Genomic DNA, 21,464 nt, shown 5'->3' on the forward strand with positions numbered 1-21,464 from the left:
AAACTACTCTTTGTTTGATCTCCTTTTCCTATCATTTTACCATCAGTATCATAGATTTTTGTAGTTTTGTTTCCAAATTCCACTTTGCAACCTATATTGCCTAAATGTGAGACACTTAGTAAATTGTAGTTTAATCCTTCAACATAGTATGCATTGTCACATGAAATTTGTTCTATGAGCTTAATGGAACCTTTTCCTTTGATTTGACATGGAGCATCATTACCAAATCTAACACTATTTCCATCATACCGAGTAAAGTTAACAAACTTAGTATTGTCTCCTATCATGTGATGTGAGCATCCACTGTCTATGATCCATCTATCATTCTTTTTTATACATGTTACCAGTGCTGTGGGCTCTTCTTCATCAGATTGGTCCTTCATAGCTACATAAACAACTTCATCATCATTGTCATCAGAATTTTCTTCAACAATATAACACTTCTTACCTTTTTCTTTGTAATCTCTCTTGTCATCATCTCTTCTGTACTTGTATTTGTTGCCTTCCTTGGAATCCTTTTTCTGTGGACACCTTGCAGCAATATGACCTACTTCATTGCAATTGAAACAAATGATGGGCATGTTACCTTTGAATTTTCCTTTGCCCATGTGAAATCTTCTAGCGAGCAATGCTTCCAATTGTTCCACATCTTCCTCATCAGTGCTACTATCACTGGATACATACTTCATTTTTCTTCCTTTCTTTAATTTCACCTATTTAGCATCGTTTAGTGATAACTTGGCCTTAAAAGAAAATTCAACATTTTTAGGTCTGTAGTTGTCAAAGTTAGATAACTCAAATGCACTGAGTCTACCTGTTATACCTTCAAAACCTAGATTATTTCTTGGTATACATCTTAGCTCTTGTATTGCTGATACTCTAATAGTATAGATAGGGAGCAAGGTTCTTAAGAACTTACTATTAATAGTATCTTCATCTAGTTGACCACTCAAGCATCTTATTGCACTTACCACTTCCTTTATTCTTGCACCATACTGAGCAGCATTCTCATTTTCTTCCATTTTCATGTCATCAAACTTTCCTCTGAGACTTTCTCTTTTTGCTCTTTGTACATTTTGATCTCCTCCATAGATGTCTGATAGGGCTTTCCACATTTTGAATGTAGTGTCACATCTTTTGATATCATCAAATTTAGCATAGCTGAGTGCAGATTCAATTTCCAACATTGTTTGATTGTGTTCTTGCTTGTTTTTCATGTCTTCTGCAGTAGGAGCACCTGTTGGATCTACATGTTTAGTAACAATTGAATTTTGGGCATAATATCCTATGGATCCAAGATGTAGCTTCATCAAACTTTTCCATGCAACAAAGTTGTCTTTGTTGAGCTTGGGAACTTCTCTCTTTGGCATTTTGATCTTTTCTGCTTGTAGTCCCTTTAAACTGAATCAGCAGTCAGGCTTTGATACCAATTGTTATAATTCTTTAGTATAACTGAGAGGGGGGGTGAATTAGTTATCCAAAGTCCAAATGCCCTATTAATACCTTTTTACTACTTTTAATGAATCCATACACTTTTCATCCATCCAAACTTAAATCAATCATATAAGCAAGTTACAGTAAATCAATATGCAAAGATAAAACATCCAAGATCAACACATGACACAATGATTTACGTGGAAACCCAATTTGGGAAAAATGACCAGTAACATGCTACTTGATTCTCACTCTTTTGAAGTGATGCCTTGTTAAAAGCCTGCCCTATTAAAGGCTTACAACACACTGTTAAATGTGACCCTGTTAGAGGATTTCACCAAACTATTAGGAATGGGCCTGGTTAAAGGTCTTTAGAACATTCACTTGGAATGTCACCCTGTTAAAGGATTTATCTTATGGCTATTAAACCAACCTAAATCCATAGGATTTAAACTTACAGTTACAATTGCTAGAAAGTAATGATAATGGTCTTTTGATCTGATATAACTTACAACATACTTTTCAGATTTTAGATCACACTTTCAGTTCAATCCTTATGCTTGGCTTCAATCACTCTAGCTCTGACTGCTTGTCTTCCTCTCAATCTTTGTCTTCTTGAGTCTTCTTACTCATTTTGCCAATGCAATCATCCTTGTGGTCGTCTATCCAAACAGAGTTCCTGTGCTTTCTTCTCCTTAGCACCTTCTTCAGTACTTCATGCTTTTATGCTTGACCACCTCTCTCTCTCTCTCTCTCTCTCTCTCTCTCTCTCTCTCTCTCTCTCTCTTTCATTAACTTATGTCTTCTTAAATAAAAATTTGATTTTCCTTTGCCACTCAATTCTCCCTCTCCAATTTTAGGGTTTCAAAATGGATTAGGTAGAATACAATGTATCTACCCCATATCTTGTTCTCTTCTAGAAACTTCACCAGTTGTATCCTTAAAAATGTTCTACATGGTGTTTTGTGCCACCAACTTATCATTCTTATCTTCCTTTTAATTCACAAATTTCTAGATAACAACCTTGTCAACTTAGATCTGGCGAATCTTCGATTTCCAAAATAATGCAGCAACTTAGCATTATTGAGTTATTGGTGCTCGGCACCTCTGCGTTACTTGGCACCTATACTTTCTTGGCACTTGATAAACGCTATGTCACTCAACATCTGAACTTGCTCGACATTTGAAGTTTACTCGACATCTGAAGTTTACTCGGAATCTAACTGAAGTTTACTCAGCATCTAAAGTTTACTCGACATCTGAAGTTTACTTGGCATTAACTATTAATTTTCTCGACTCTTACTAGCTTGCTCGGCTCCTTCTCTCTAATGAACTTAGTTGAGTTTTAAAAAAGACTTAGCTAAAACCTTAAATCTTTGATATGTTTCAGTGTGCCCATTCTTTGTATCTTATAGTATGTCATCAAATATACTTTTTCATCAATGGCTTAGCTGATCCTTGTACTTCATTACAACATCATAACTTCAACCTTTCTCTAGGTGTTCTAGTTACATCTTATTGATTTCCTCCTCCTTGACAATCAACTAATTAATAGTATTTGGATCACTAAAGCAATTGTCATTCCTACAAGTAGTAAGTTTCACATCAATGAAAAAACAATGATTGAGGACATTCTTTACCAGTTCCATATATTATTCCAACAACTTTTCTTATAATCATTTCAATCATTTCCAAGATATGTTAACTTTAATAGATCTTAAACATTCATAGTGATTAACATGCAAGCATAAAATAAATAACATGAACACGAGTCACCATATTTAGTGTGGAAATCCAATATGAGAAAAACCACCAAGTAGCTAGCTCCTGATTTTTACTCTTCTAAAGTGAGCCCTATTAGGAGCCAACCTGGTTAAAGGTTACAAAACACACAATTAGGTGTGACCTTGTTAGAGGATTTAATCACCCTATTAAGAGTGACCTTGCAAAAGGTCTTTAGAACAATTCAATGGAACTTTCACCTTGTTAGAGGATTTACTAATGGTTTATTAAACCAACTTTGTTAAGATATTTAGGAATCACTGCTACAATTGTAAGAAAGTAACAATGAAATGACCTGAATGAGATGCAACCGAATTGTTGATTATAGATCTCTATTTTTCTTTACACAAGATCCTTCTTGATCAAATGAAACTTTTCCGCTCCTTAAGGATATCTGACCATCCTTCAAATTTTCTCACACTTTTCTTCTTCAAATAATCAATACACTTGCATACTTGCTCATACTCCTTAGAATCTCAACTTGACCTTTCATTTATATCTTACAAATTATCAAGTCGGCCCAATTACAACTTACAATTACCAATAATCATTACCTCAATCGGCTAAAATCAATACTTCAAATAATTAAACTTTATTTCTCAAATTAACAAAATCTTTCATTGGTGGACCATGCTTGGGAAACACTATTCCTAAAAATATTTCTTGCATTGACCAATAAAAGCTTGGTTAACACAGTGATCCTACAAAATCCTTTAGTGATCGAGTGAACTCGGTAAACACTAACTTCCCTTTGTTAACCATGAGAGCTCAGTTAACACTACTTGCTACCACAATTTCCTTCAACACCCAAGTGAGCTCAATAGATGTTGTTTCCACTGAGTAATTTTCAGGAATGCTCTATAGACTTTGAAAGTTACTTTGCTGGCCAACTGAGCTTGGTAGATATTGACTGCCAACTGATATGACATTTGCATAACATCAAAGACAACACACAATTAGACAATTGTATCCAACACCACCATCTATCCCAAAAATTATTTCTAATACCATCGTGTATGCACCAATAGATGGGGAACCATTTAGTTGTCTCTCTAACAGTATCTTGGTTACCAAGCTTTCTAAATAATGCACAAATCCTCCCTCTTGGTATATCTTTTTTTTCTAAACATCTTGATATGATAATTTATTTGCATAATTTATTTTTTGTTTATCCCTCTTAACCTGCCAAATATCTAACTGACCACTAAAAAAAGCTATGTTGGTCTTAATGGACTCGAGGGAGGATGCCAATTGAGCTCTCATTGGATTGGTTTGTTCACAAGCTTTCAACCTACCAATGAGTGCTTCTAATTCAGTTTTGCCTCTTTCTATTTTATTTATTATGTTTTCTTGTGTGCCAAGAGGAGGTCTTCTAAGTGGTGCAGGTTATGAAATTTGTTGTTCTTATTGTGGAGGATTTTGGTTTGGATCTTGTTGGGGATTTTGGTTTTTATCTTCTTAGGGATTTTTCGTTTCATTATTCATATTTCCTGATAAGAAATCAATTGAAATCTAAATAAATAAATAAATTTAAATAAAAACTAAAAAAAAACTACAAAACAATACAAAAAACATATAAAACAATGCAAAAAGAAGGTCAAACAACACACATTATGCTCATGATCTCAAACTTTGACAGCGAGGAGGCATATTGACAAGGCAAGTGGTGAAAACCTTCAATTTGTTGAAATCACATATGCACTATGACGAGGGGAAGTTGGAAAATGAAGATAAAATGAATGGGCTATGGGTTTGCAGCCCATTTATAATAATTGGAGTTTTTTAAAAGTGCATACATGCTATGGCTTTGAATACCCAAGCTATAGCATGTACACACTATTGAAAGTTAGAAAAGAAAATGGTGTCACCTTTTTGGCACCACAACTTGGTGTAGTTACCCATGTATGTATATATATACATACATACATACATATATATATATATATATATATATATATATATATATATATATATATATATATATATGTATGTATGTATGTATGTATGTATGTATGTATGTATGTATGTATGTATGTATATTGTGAATATATACATGTACTCTTTAAATTTTAATGTTTATATGTTTATTTTTATGTATGCACATGTTACATGTATATTTATTTTTAATGTATATATGTTGATATATATATATATTTGTTTACATATATTTATTTTTAATGTACATATATGTTTAAATTAATGTATGTATGTATATACATACATACATACATACATACATATGCATATGTGTATGCATATAAATTATGTATACTTATGTGTGCAGATATACACACATGTATATATGTGTGTGTGCATGTATGCCACATACATTGTGTACATATAGATATGTAGATATGTCATACACAAGCATACATATGTACATGTCCATATATATGATGTAGTGCTAATCCAGATGTACCCCAAAATGAGGTGATCTGAAAACCAACAAACAAACACACAGTGAAAAATAAACAAGAGGAACAAGGTTTAGATCCAAAGACAAGAGATTTCATATATTTCAATCAAGAAAGTTACATCCAACATACTTGATAGTATGAACTTCTAGGATATGGCCATTACAAAGATGAATGCATCTTTCAAAGAAGAACAAAACTCTAGACTAGAACTACTCTAGACTAAGGCTCCACACTTCCAAATTCTACATCTCCATGCTTGCATAATAATCCATCATCAAATCATAATGCCTAAGACTCTACCCAAGACCCCTTTAAATACTTTCCAAAATGGCTTATAGAAGATTCTAGAATATAGAAAGGCCACAAGTCAGCTCACAACAAATATTAACTACCTATACCTAAATTAAATACAAGCAAGGTCAGCCCAAACTAGAACAAGACACAGACCACTCAACAACCAAAGACTTCAGAAAGAAAAAAACTAGCACTAAACAACCACACAAGCTTGGCATCGAAAGAGTCACTCGAGAGCAACTACAAACTTGACATGCTCCAATGCTCAATAACCACATAGAACTCAGCAACCAATGGATAACTCAACAAGCAAAGGAATCACTTTGAAACCAAAGGAATCACTCAGTAGTGAATAAGAACTCAACATCAACTAAATGCTCGGCAATGCAAGACATTACAACTTGATAGAAAGGAAAACTAAGAACATGTAGGATATTAGTTCTGATGCAGGAGCATCTAGAGGTATAAGGGCAATCCAGTGTCACCCAAAAAAATGTATTTAGACTTAGTTTTTGTTTCATGTGTTTTTATTTTTGGATACTCATTTGGGTCAAATAAAGGTTCCAAATCTCATAGTTCCACTATTAGTGTTCTAGGATAGACTATTTGAACACCTTGGGATACATGTAAATGTTGAAAAATAGGAGTGTGTAATTGAGCCATCATTTTGGTGAACTAGAAGGTTTAAATTGGTTGGATGAATGTAATTATAATTTAGAGCATTCCAGAAAAAGAATCAAGTCAAAAGGCCCCACGGTTTGAAAGTTATTGCAGTTTTTCACTTTCTGAGACCTCCTAAGAATGCTTCAAAGTTAGATTAGGGGCATTAAATGACCTCAAAAAGGACCAAAAAATAGGGGACAGGCAAAGCCTATCCAAAGTGCTATAGAGCACTTCGAGAGCTTTTCGAAAATGTAAATGGTTCATCAATCGGAGCTACGGTTCAAAAGTTATGCCTCTCGAAAGTTCGGTTACCATTTTTGGATTCTTCTAGATTTGCACCAACTTCTAATGTGGCTTTTGGAGCCTTCTACTTGGTCAGTGGATGCCTACTAGCACTTTCTAGAATGTATTCCTAGTCCTTAACCCTCTGGGGTCTATTTAAGGACATTTTTGGCATTGTAAAAGGCAGTTTAGAGTGAAATTTGAGAGGAGGTACCAAAAGGAGAAATTATCTTCAATTTTGTGCTATTGTAAGCCCTTAGGGCATGTTTTGAAGTTTATTTTCTCTGTACTGAATGTACTAGCTTATTTTCACAGTTAATACAATTTCCCTTTTCCTGTTGTGTCCATTCTGTGCTTGGGTTGTGTCCCCATCAAGTGGTATTAGAGGATACCTTTGTTAGTGGTAGCAGAGCGTGTACTCCATCAAGTTCAGCCCATAATGCTCCTACATCAGACTATCAAGGTAAATCAAAAATACCTCAAATGCTCCTGCATTAGTCACCCTAGGTAAATAGAAAAATATGTCCCACATTTTGCATCCAAAAGAAAGTTCCACACTCTACTTCATCTTCAGAAAAGGTTTCTGCTCCATCATAGATAATGATCAAATCTAAAAATCAACCATCTATGCTTTATCAATCCAAAAATTAGAATATCATCCATCCAATCAACATACTCACTCAACTAAAAATTACAATGCTCCATCTAAAACTTATCATCATCATCATCCTCATACATGAAAACTAGATCAGCAACAACATCCAAATCACAAACTCAATCAGCACCAATATATGAACTCAGATCCATTATAGCAAAAGCATATAAATCTATAATATAGGAATCCTCCAAAAAATCAATAGTAAATGAATCTATATTAGGAACATGCAACAAGAAGCCTATGTTAGTAGTATATTTACTCATTTTTCTAGCAACATATAGATCAACAATATCATGAAAATCCATATTAGTAACAACATCTGTATCCTTCAACATCTTAGCAACAACATATAAGTTCAAATCCACATCAAAAACAACAACGTCATGTAAATCCACATCAATAACACCTTTGAAACCTCAACCATATTACCAACAAGTAAATCCATCTTCTTAGCACAAGCAACATCCAAAGAAACTACTGAGCCTCCTCTCATGAACTCCAAAGTAGTCACCGAGAAAACCCAAGATGCTCTTACATGAATATATCAAGCATATATGTATGTGTACATAGATGTTTGAATACACACACACACACACACACACACACACACACACACACACACACACACACACACACAATATATATATATATATATGTTGATGTGTGTGCATGTTTTAAAAATATGTGTACACATACATATCTATTTATCTATCTATCTATCTATCTATCTATATCTATATCTATATCTACACACACACACACACACACACACACACACACACACACACACGCACACACACACACACGAATGTATATATGTACAAAAGAATGTGATATATATATGCATGTGTATGTATATATATTTATATTACACTTTTTTTTAATGTATGTACACACAATATTTTTATTTATACTTGGCTACATAACACAACTTAAACTAAAAACTTTGAATGATAACCCTAAATTAACAACTCACAATTGGAACCCTATAAATATTAATAACTCAAGCATAGTAAGACCCCTTAAAATGAATTATTTATCCACCTCTTACTACTCCTTAAAAAATGTATTGAACTATGAAAAATAACATCACCCTAGCTCCCTATGAAACCTTTAAATGTATACATATATGAACTAAAGACCATGAAACTTGTAGTTTAGAAATTCATGTGATGGATCGATGTTCAATTTTGATATTCTCCCCTTAAGCCATCATTTTAGGATATTTTCAACATTATCATATAGATTTTAATGTTTGATTATAGATTCTCCTAGGTTAATGAACATCCTAAATTAGGACTCCTTTACAAACATGTATGAAATATCTACAAGACCTAGTTTAGAAAATTATGATGGATTAAGGTTTGATTTTAGGCTATCCCATTTTATGACATCTTATTAGGATCCCTTACATTATTATGATCTATTTCAATAAATGTTCAATTGTAGATTATCTCTTTAAGTCATCCTATTAAGACCCCTCAAATATCCATTTGCACATATAAAGTTGAGATCATCTTGCTTAGTTTGGAAAACTATGTTCTAGATTAATTTTATATTATCCCCTTAAGCCATCATTTAGTCCAAAACTTTCAATATTTTCATATAGATTTCAATGTTTGTTTATAAATTCTCCTAGGTTAATGAACATCCTAAATTAGGACTCGTTTAAACACACATTTTTGAACTAAATACAAGGAATATATAATAAATTATGATACATAGAATGATAGAAGATACGTGAGATTTAAGGACCTATATAGTTGAAATTTGGTACATGTGACACATAAGACCATATATATACAAATTGTGATAATCATATATGTTAGGACCTATAATGTATTAGAGGCTCCTTATGACCTACTATATATCCTAGTCCAGCCATGGTACTACTTAATCAACAATTATGACCCTATCGAACCCATTGATTTATCTGCCTCTTACTACCATTTTAGCTCGACCATAAAGTTTTCTTGGACCCTAACTTAGCACACATAAAATATATCCTAGAAGATCATTAACCTATTTTGAGTACATATGAAATATTACTCCTTAATATGAATAAGTACTTGTAAATATTCATTTGGATCCCTTTATATATGTATTAGGACCACTTATTACCCATAATGTATCATAAGCGGTCCCAAGACTCATTGATGGGTCATATGACCCAAGTTAGGACCTTTATTATATATTAAGACCCATGAGGACCCAACATACATTAGAAGGAGTTTTAATGTGTCATGGGGCCATTTATGACCCTTATAACTTAGGTTTTAATGCATTAAGATGATCCCTTAGTAAGACCCCTTAGTATCCCACCTTTAAAGTCCCAAAATTTAACTCTATAAAATAACATGATCTTAGGTCCCTATGACCCCTTTAAATATACATGAATATATGAACTAAATATCGTGACACTTGTAGATTATAAATTCATGTGATGGATTGATGTTCGATTTTGAAATTTTACACATGTGCCATCCTAATCTAGGACAAAAAATTACCACATGTAGACCCTTATATAAATATAGACATGAAGTTACCGAATGATATATATTTAATTAAAGATAATCCTCTTAACATATCCTATCTACAATCCTACTAAACATGTCTGCCTAAACTAGAAACCATGTGATCTATCTAAGAAAATTATGATAGATAGACTTCAGATGTTTAATTTTATATTCTCCTCTTAAGCCATCATTTTAGGATCACTTTCAACATTTAATATGTATGGATTTCAATGTTTGATTATAGATTCTCCTAAGTTAATGAACATCCTAAATTAGGATCCCTTTACACAAATGTATGAACTATATAGATGACCTAGTTTAGAAAATTATGATGGATTAAGATTTGATTTTAGGAACTATCCCATTTTAAGACATCTTATTAGGACCCCTTAAATTATTATAATCTAGCTTGATACATGTTCAATTTTAGATTTTTCCCTTTAAGGAATCTTGTTAGGGCCCCTTTATGCATGTGTGCACATGATATGTGCATGTTCAATTCATGTTTAGGACTTAAGTATGTGTATGCTCATTTCATGTATGTATAATGCTTATATGTTTATGTTCATTTCAAGTTTAGGAAGTTTATGTATGTCCTTGCACACATATGTTCATTTACATATCCTAATTTAATCATGACATATGATCATTTCATGTTTAGGATTTATATGTGTGTATGCTCATTTCACATGTATATGACTTACATTTGTATGCTCATTTTAGGTCTAGGATTTATAGCTATATGTGCATGTTATCTAGATTTTTAAATGCCATTTTAATAAATATTAGGTACACACATTTTCACGCTCATACATAAACTTACATACTAGACAACTTGACAGATGGTGGATTAGTAGCCTCCCATTCCACCCTCATAGCAACCTCTACCCCCCACCTAATAGGCTCCTATCTCTCCCTAGAAGGCTCCTATTTCACCATAGTAGCAACCTATCCCCCCCCCCCCCCCCCCCCCCACCCCCAATAGGCTTCTATTCTACCCCATCATAAATCTATTCCACCTTAGGAGCTCTATCATCACACTAATTAGGAGATTTAGATACTTCAAGAATCCTTGAATAGTAGTAAATGCTCTAGTGTATACAGTCATGCATGCTAGAGTACTTTATGTATCTTGACTTATATTGAAGATGAGATTCATGATTCTTCTCCATATGCTACACATACCATATAGGTAGTCCTTGAGGGTAAGAGATAGGAGGTCTCTTTGGGTTTTTCTTTGTAGGAGGTATAGGGCTTAGTGCCTAAAGAAATCCTAAAGAGGGAATATTTCCTTTATTATCTTCCAAAGAAGTTTGTGAAGGGGTATCAAGTCATGAAGTGTACATATCCACATATGGATTCATTAATATACCTAGGCTTCCTTGTTGCTCATGGTTGTTATCCAAATAGTGACTTGATTCTATTATATTTTGTACTATATCTTTATGTCGATGTTCTCTTACATAGGGTGGGGAACTACACTAATTTACCAAGGCATTTAGGATAGGGGCATAGTAGACTAGCTAATAAGGATGCTTATCTATAGGCAGGTCATTAGACACTAACACAGAGTGTGATTTTCAGAGAGAGGGCACATGCTATTGCCCTTGTATTTGGTCCCTTAGTATATAAGGCTATGTGGAGCACCTAGTTGTCGGGGGTGATTCAATGATTTGGGGATATTATTGTAGTTATCAAATCCATATTGAGTGATGTGGTTGGTCAATACTTGATGTCTTATTAATGTTATTTATTATCATCTAATGCTTAATCTTCAATAGACCTATACAATGCACCAGGCATCCCTTTACTAGCCAGTTTAGAGGGTGTCATTGGAGTGTTGGCATGAGATACACTGATTTATCTAGATGAGGATCTATTAGATTCACATTGATTCATACTAGCAAAGCTTGGTATATCAATATCAAAATTTTGAACTTGTGTGGGTAGTACTAGGTCGCATCCTTAGCCACATTATTCTAATCACTTAGGTGGTCATCATAGTGGTATTGCACATCATAAACCACCTACTAACCACTATTTTTTTACAGAGGGACATACATATACTATAGACCCTTTATCTAGTGCATAACATGCTCAAAATTTAGATATGGGCCTTCATGATGTTGATTTCAACTTTTCGAGCACATGATGGATGGACTTGTTGACATGTGAGGATTCTACTTCTATTCCATCTCATATAGTTATTCTATTTGGGTCATCATTATTGGGATATGTGTTGATCACTAATCATGCCAATGTAGATGCAGAGGTAGGGTTAGATGAGACCTAGTTAAATCTGGATATATTGATGGACACAATTGGTTCTAGATAGTCTGTGTATTATGAGATGCTAGCATCTACATAGGTAAATCTTATTCTTTTCTAGTAAATTAAATTTTTGAATTTTTAATAATTTATGTCTAGACCATATGTATGTATACATTTTCTAATTTTATTTTTTGACTATATTTATTGTAGGGGCCATGCCTCTTGTTACTCCATCTTTGATGCTTGATCGTGTATGTTGCTGAGACTCATTGGATGATGTTAGCCATGGACAATTGAGTTTTAAATGTTTCATTAGACACGCATACATGTATAAAATGCACAAGTTGTAAATACAAGATTTAATTTATGATTAGACATTGATATCACTTTCTCTTTAATATACAGGGGTCAACACATACTTGAGAGAATCTTGATAGTCAGTCTTCGGATTACATTGTGAGGAGACATCACAATGAGATTCATGCACTTAGCGATCCATAGTTTTTTTTATAGTTTATTTGATCTACTTTCATTTAAAGATACACTCATAGATTATATATACACTTAATATGCACATTATTTGTATTTGATTTGATAGATACATATGTATATGCATATTATTTATATTTGATATTATCTTTTGAGATCTAGACAGATACATTTTTGTCATGCATTCGGTGATAGACATATTTTAGACTTGAGAATGATGTTTGACATATGTGATCATGTTCTAGTTCATATACATTTGATGATTCATCTACATATATACATTCTAGAAATTTGTTTTACATGTTAGATTATCTTCTAGTATATATATATATACACTTTGATGATTGATGTATAGATATGTGATTAATTTTGTTCTATGAAAATGATATTTATATATGATGAAATGACATCTGATCTAGAATTTGTAATACATGCACATGTGTATGTATGATGGTGTTTATTGTGAAACATGTTCAAGTTGATCTTTAAAAATTATATATGTTTGATTTAATTTAATTTAAATAAATGTTTGATAATTTTATTTATGTCCTAATTTGAACAAGTAGTTTAGATATTTAGATATAACATGTAATTTATGTCCCTTTTTGAACAAGAGTTAATCTAGTTTCATTCTCTTAAGATGTGTGTCCTAACTAGTTACATTCTCTAAATGTTTCTTTTGTTGTATGTCTTTTCAATAATTTGCATATATCTTGACTAGTTACATATGCTAGTTTGAAAAATTTAAAAGTACAAAACACAATTTTTTTGATGAATAGTCTCTTTCTATTATTATAATATTAAAGTTGCATATTCACAAAAAATGGGGCCAAGTAATATACAAGGATCACCTTGCAGGAGTTCAAACAGCTAGAGATCAAAAACTTAACTATTCATCAAAAAGACATATATAAAGCCCTCAGGTTATAAGCGTAGTCTTAGCCAAGGTAGGAGGATCATGATTTTTAGAACCCCATACATTAGTGAAGTTAGTGGATGGCTCAAGAGGATCCCACCCATCATAAGAGTCATCAATTTTATCTTTATCTTGATGACCCTCTAGCTTAAGAGGAGAAATAGCCAAGTCTAGGTGAGGGAAATACCACTTTCTAGAAGAAGGCAACATAGGAGAAGAAGTAGTAGGAGAAACCACTAGGAATAGGCCAAAACCATGCCTTGGGGGAGGGGAAACTAAGTGTTAGAAACCTCTAAGACCACCACTAGGAGACTAGTGGGGAGGCTATTCCCTAAGGGTGTGAGATCGACAAACAATAGAATTGTGGCCCTACTAGCTACAGGGAGGCATATGGTCTCCAAAAATAGAGTTGGGCAACACCCTGACAACAATACAGGAGGAATTTTCCCAATGAGCCGAAAGCTCTTAAAGGTGGGCCACCTCCAACTTAACTTTATCAATTTGTACTTGTATCTATATCATTACATTGTTAAATATGAAAGCTTTAGTGTACATGTAAATATTAATGTCAAGAAAGCTATGAGAAAATAAGATAAAATTTTGATCTTTTCAAAGAGTGAACATGATTTCCAATCTGAAAGTATGCCAAATTTGATAGTACCTAATGGGGAGCCTGGGTGAATCCCCCAACAGCACCATATGCCAAGAAAAGGGTTCTAGATGGAAGGGCTTGAAAAAATCATGAATCCAATGCCAATACTTTTGGGCACATCTACAAAGCATGAAAATATGAAAAAGTATTTTTGGCTTCCCACAAAAATGGCATCTTGGATTAGGAACACTCAAATATTAGAGTCAAGGGCCCAAAAGAAACCCCTGGAGGAGGATTCACCAAAAAAAGTGTGCAATATTTGGCTCAGTGATAACTTTCCATATAGTGGTGAACCTAAGTCTCCAAGACTTCTGAGAAGATTGCAAGTGCCTATGCTCATTGAGCATGTCCACCATAGGTAGGTGGGGAAGTAGCTAGTGATAACCTAACTTGGGCTTGTACCTAGTCATGGGAGTGGTGGGATACCATTTCCAGTCCTTCCACAAGGGTTTGATAGACTGAATACCAAGCTTGTGCCACATATACGAAGGCATTCGAGAAACTAGAAGATCAAATTCCTATCAATCTGGAAAGGATAATAGGAATTACCCTTGCATATCTTCCCATGAGAAAAGGATCATGGTGATTCTAAAAAAAATATCTTTAGGATTTTGGAAGCCACATTTGAACAAGATGTAGACATCAAAAATCGTCCCAAATGACTATATTAATCTAATTAATACTAGTCACATTCCTCTACTTATTTAATTAAATCATTTTAATTAAATAGGTTCATTTTTGCCTAAGTATTTAAATTTAATTTACATACTCCTAGCTCTAATGTGTTAATTTAAATTAACACATGATTCTCCACATATTCCTTTTTTAAATAAATTTTATTTATTTAAAATCCTCCATATTCCCCTTAATTCTTCTAGACCTTGATTAAAATAAATTTCATTTAATTTAATCTTTATCCAAATCGCCTAGAAGTATGTGCATTCATATGAGTTGTCATCACATGGGTCCATATATCTTTTAAGCACATGTTATCTACACCATAGGAACCTTCTACACACATGCCACCTCATCAGTCTTATCCATCTATCTAGAATGTGAGATAAGGTGCTTAGTTGTCAAACCTTATCCTTATCTCCTAGTGGTTTCTAAGCACATTCTAGATGCTTCCTCCATCTACTTTAAATAGACGTCTTGTCTCAAGCTTTCCCCAGAGGGGGGGGGGGGGGGGTTAGGAGTCATTAGAAGTCATTATCATCCATTAGGTACCATTAGAATCTCTTATCATTGTATCATCATTCTGTCATTTTGATTTCTCATATCATCTAGTCTAGGTACATATTCCATCACTCACACTTGCATTCACACATCCAAGAGATTCATCCATTGTTGTGTTCCTAAGAGCATGCCAAACATACTCTCCATCTAAGATACACCAACAAGGCTTCTTATGGACGCCTTTGTTGAGTTGTAGAGGTGGAATGGTCTTTTTTTGTCATTTTCTTATTCATTTGTTCATAGTTTGAGGTTTGCATAATCTTGGTTACAATTTTATGCAATACATTTTGGCATGCCCGGTGGGACCTACGTCCCTGATCTCGCTTCAGAAGTCTGCTAATAAAACTTTCTGTAGTTTGGATTAGCATTTTGTCATCTCTGATAGTCTCAGTGTCATCTGCGTTGCGCGTCTACGCATACCAGTGTCTCCATAGATCAACATCTCCAAGAACAAGCGTCTGCGTCGCCACCAAAAAATTAACTTCTGCGCTCTACATTTTGGCATCTGCGCTCTGCATTTTGGCATTTGCACTTTGCATTTTGGCATCTATGCTCTACATTTTGGCGTCTGTGCTCTGCACTTTGGCATCTGCGCTCTGCACTTTGGCGTCTGCACTCTGTACTTTGTCATCTTCAAGTATAAGCGTCTTCGAATATTAGCGTCTGTGACTGTTGAGGTTTAAACTAACGGTTAACCGTTTCTTGAGCATTTTGTGAGTTTACAAGTCAAGGATTTATGTTAGAGGACGAACTAGAGTGTAAAAGGCTTGGTCACATTTGAAATTGGAGCATTTTAAATGGGTACATTTAGTATAGAGCACATTTGGATTTGGGCCTTAAAATGAAATCACATCCAAAGCCTTAAGGAAAATTAACTTCATTTCAACATTTTCATTTCAGCATTTTCATTTCAGCATTTTCATTTTCAGCATTTTCTTTTAGTATTATATTTTCTACTATTTAAAGTTGGGAAGAACATTGTATGCTATAAACACGCGTGTCTTCAATTAGAGTAGCAAACTTAAATTTTTGTGGATAACAAACAAGTGTCTTTTAAACCCCAAGTCCACTTACGTATTCTCTCCCCTCGCGCCTTTGGGCGACCTTGGGTGCACAAGAAATAAGTGGATTTGTTTTTCATTTTATTAGGAGGCCTACTTGGGGATTTCATCACCCCTTGGGATGACCTCAACTCCAGCATTCTGGCGGAGTATAAGAATTGGGAGGTGAATCGAAAGACACCTCTCTTGGAAGTGTAAATATTGTCACTCTTGGCTAAGCCCCAAAGAACTTTATACCTTTGGGAAGTGAAGGAGGAGATTTGGGTTACCGTCTTCCCTCGGCTGTGTGGCAGTATTTCCTTTCATCTACAGATTCGGGCCTCACGTACCTTGTGTATATTGAGGACACCCCCTAGTTGAGCCTTGTATAGCCTAGTCAAACCTTATAGGATTATTGGTGTGTTTGGCGTGTTTGAAGCACATTGGCATTGTACATATTTCATTGTTTTCTTTTGCATCTTAAACCTACAAATTCAAAAAAAAATCATAAAAGTTCAAAAATTCAAAAAAATCAAAAAACATTTCAAAAACACAAAAACAACCTCTTCTTAATCATCATTCCAAATCATTTCACGTCACATACTTCTTCCATCCAAGACATCGTTCCCTCTTACATATCTTACCTTCATCATTCAAAATGTTGCTTGACATCTTCATCCTCTTTATTTATCTAAATCATTTCCTTGTCATTCAATCACATTCCTAATCTTCATCCTAGTCATGATTCATCATTATTCATATTCAATTTCCCTATTCAAGCTCATCATGCATTCTTAATTCGATCATTCAAATCAGCATTCTTCTAATCCAATCCCTTGTCAAATTCAGTCATCCAAGTCATAATCAATCTTTCAAAAACTTCATTCGCATCTTCTTTTATTTCAATTTGACATCACATATTCTACTTCAGACATAGGAGCATTGTCTTATCATTGGACTTTCATTCAAATCATTCACTTTGTTTGCACTATCATAGGGTTCTTATCAAATCAAATCGAACCCTCATCCAATCCAAATCCAAACCAAATCAATATCAAATCAATTCAAATTCAATCAAATCAAATCATATCAAGTGCAATCAATTTCAAATCAAATCAAATCAAAGTCCAATCAGCACAAAGCTCCTAATTCCAAGTTCATATTCCCTCTTCAAATCTTTTCATCACTTTTCATCTTGCATCCATGGATTCAAATCCGCTTCTTCCAATGATTGACAATATTGCATGACAACATGGTCTCATACCTCCTCCATATCAAATTCCTTCTCAACACTTCAATTCTAATCTATCTCATGTTCATCATTCTCCTACCTTTGACAAGGGAAATCTATCTCCTTATCCTTCATCTGTAGACAATTCCATCCATAGCCAATATAATTCTTCCATCATAAATAACCTCGCCATAGGAATTGAGGAAATAAAGAATACACTCTTGGACAAAATAAGTCCACAGGAAAAGGTCATTTTCTTTGCTATGTGTCCTTCATTTTCTAGCTCTCATATCCCTCCATACAATTCCATTCATGGCCCACACAATGCCTCAGACGTAAATAACCTTGCCAAGAAAATGGAGCAAATGAAGAATTATCTCTCATATTTCAAAGGCATTAGTTCTCATGTCCCATCCAATCCTAATCCTCCATGTAATCCCCCTTACTATGAACCTAATCCAAATCCTTTATCCATAATTCCACCTCCACAAAATCCTAATCCTATAATAACATTATCCTCTAGTCTTCCAACTACATCATTCCCTAATCCTCCAACAACATCATCTTCTAAGCCTCCAACAATGTCATCCCCACTTCGTTAGGGGTATTTCACATCACTTTTGGCTAGATTGAAAATTCAACATAATGTGAGACAATCACCCAAAGCCACACCTCCAGTTCCATCTCAAGACCTTCCTTCAAAGCATGATGTTATTGATTCCTCTTCTCCTCTAGATCTGAGCACTTCTCCATCCCATCATTCTGCTATCCCTCAAGATTCATCCATCCCTCCTAGTCCATCTTCTGATTCCCCTCCTAATCAAGATCAAGACATTACACCTATCAGGCACATTACCGATTCCATTCCATCTCCAGCATTACCATCCATAGATATTCCCCTTCATGAAAAAGTTTCTTCCACTCCATTCACTAATACTCCTCCATGTCAAGATCAAATTACTCCATCTCATGATTCCATTTCCTCCACGCCCACGTATGATGATCCAATTACCATGCTATATGATCTTCTTTCACCACATGATTCCATTCCTTCCATGTCCTCATATGATTCTAGTCCATTTCATGATCCACTCCTTGAGCTATATGATATTCTTTCATGTCAAGATCAAATTACTCCATCTCATAGTTCCAGTCCCTCCATTCCATCTCATGAACCTATTCCATCTCACAATCCACTCGTTCCACTCAATGATCCTCTTCCAAGTCAAGATCAATGCACCCCTTCATCCATATTTCACGATCCCTCTCCATCTCATGATCCTATTATTCCTCATGATCCCCCTCATAGCCCTACTCCTTCACATGATCCTATCACACCTATCCAATCTCCTCATGAACCCCATACACCTAGACTCACATCTTGCGTTGAGAATACTAAGTATCCCCTTAAAAAAATAATTCCTCAAGATGTTGGTACACCTTCCACTTTTTCCAATTCCAAAACTCTTCCTTCCACACCTAAAACTTCTCCTCCTTCATCTTCCAAGTCCATTTTAGGTCCTTATAGTCCATCCATTCTAGGTTCTTATAGTCCATCCATTCTAGGTCCTTATGTTCCATTGTCAAACTCTTCTTCCCTTCCTTCCATATTAGGTCCTTATATACATCCCTCTACCTTATCCACATTTTCCAATTTATCCCCTCATAGTCCTAGTAAAGATCAACAAAGGCACACGTCCTTGAATTCCTTCCAACGTTCACTTTCCATACGTTCTCCATCTTATTTACCTTCATGCACCCATACCATGGCCAATGGAAGAAAATTGGATGCCAAAGAAAAAGAAAACAAAGTCGAAAATCCACAAAAGCATAAGGATCAACATGTCCCATCTAAGCAACATGTCCAAGAAAAGAAAAATTAGATCCAAAATGCAATCAAAAAGCCACAAAGGCTAAAAATCAAAAGTGCAAAAGTTATGTGGATACCAAAGCTACTTAATGTAGCAATAAATCTCAAAGAAAGATTCCAAATGACATCCAATTCTGCTAATCCAAAGGCCTCCCTCCTTCATAAATTCTCCCAACCTCCATTTTCCAAATCCATTTTGGGTCCTTATACACCCAAATCCACCATCCCAACTCTATCATCTCCTTCATCCATTTTGGGTCCCTATATCCCAAAATTCTAAATTTCTCCTAAAAATCCTTCACAATTTACTCCTTTCCACCACCCTTCAAGGTGTGTGTGCCAATGAAGATCTTTCCACTTCCTTCACAAGTCTTCCAACCTAGTATCCATCAACCATGTCTTCCTCCTACCTACTCAACTCCCTTAATCCAAACTTTTTCATAGGTCATTGTCTTCTATTCCCCAATTCAATTTAGCATTCTTTTCCTTACCCTATCAACATCTACGAGAAACCAACAATTCCTTGAAAATAAAAAATTAATAAACAAATTAAAGAAGCATAAATATCAAGGGATACATCCATATACCTAGATGCTTGAGTCCTCCCTTCATTTTCCTACTATGTATCCATTGTCTTCCACTTTCACTTACCTATCCATTAACTTCCCTTTTTCCACTTGCACTCTATACTAGGGGCAAGTTCCATCCATATTGTTCTTCCTTACCTCTCTTCTATATTCCATCTATCATCCATTGTCATTCCCATCTTAGCTCTTGACTTACACTTTCCATATCCCTTCCGCATTATCCACATGTCTTTATACTTTTCCCATATTTGATTGTGACTTTCCCTTTCCTCTCATCCATCCATAAGTACCTTCCATATCCTTTCCTACATATTCCCATAATTCTTACATATATTTGATCATGTTATCCCTATCCTATAGTCCTTGTCATGTTCATGTTCATTTTTCCATTATCCATACATTATCCTATATACTTCCTACATTCTTCCATATGTTTGATCTTGACATGTTATCCCTATCTGGCATTCCATAGTCCTTGTCACGTTCATGTTCATGCATCCATTTTCCATCCATATGCATACATATTCCCATCCTCTTTTCATGTTCATTCATATCTTTTCCATCCATAATCCTACACACGTCTATCCTTCTTCGATATACCCTTGATCTTGGTTATCCCTTTCATTTCATCCACTTCTTATCACGCATTTCCTTCATATCCTTCATATCATTATCCCTTTTCCATCCATATACTTCATATAATTATCCCTCCTCCATATCCTTCGTATCATTATCCCTTTTTCATGCCTTCCTTCATTCCACTTTCATACCCATGCTCATAATCAATACTAGAGGCACAACAACAAAAATGCTCATACATGCTTAAGAAGAGCACATGCCTTTTCTTCCTCCATATGCGAGCTTTCACACCATCCATCCATTTTCATGTAATCCTTCCCCACCATTATTTCCTTCCATTTTCATATCCTTGGAATGGGGCATTGTTGGTCACTCCTTTGAAATATGGTTCTTGGTTCCCCATTATCTGACACTATATCCGTTGGTCATTCATATTATTCCTCCATTCATATATCTATAAATACCATGGATCTCCCTTGTCATTGGTCTCAATCCATTCTATTCCACATTCATTCACTTCTACTCATTCATATCAAATTCAATCCAA

The 21,464-nt window shown here is 34.7% G+C and overlaps 1 pseudogene; it reads right to left on the minus strand.

The window, feature by feature from the left end:
• LOC149580087 (small ribosomal subunit protein mS47-like) overlaps nucleotides 1-21,464 on the minus strand; it is a 45,318-nt pseudogene that overhangs the window by 11,832 nt on the left and 12,022 nt on the right.

The sequence above is a fragment of the Cupressus sempervirens genome, chromosome 1, assembly GCF_028749045.1.
Source record: "Cupressus sempervirens isolate cs-2001-9-10 chromosome 1, ASM2874904v1, whole genome shotgun sequence".
Classification (NCBI taxonomy): Eukaryota; Viridiplantae; Streptophyta; class Pinopsida; order Cupressales; family Cupressaceae; genus Cupressus; species Cupressus sempervirens.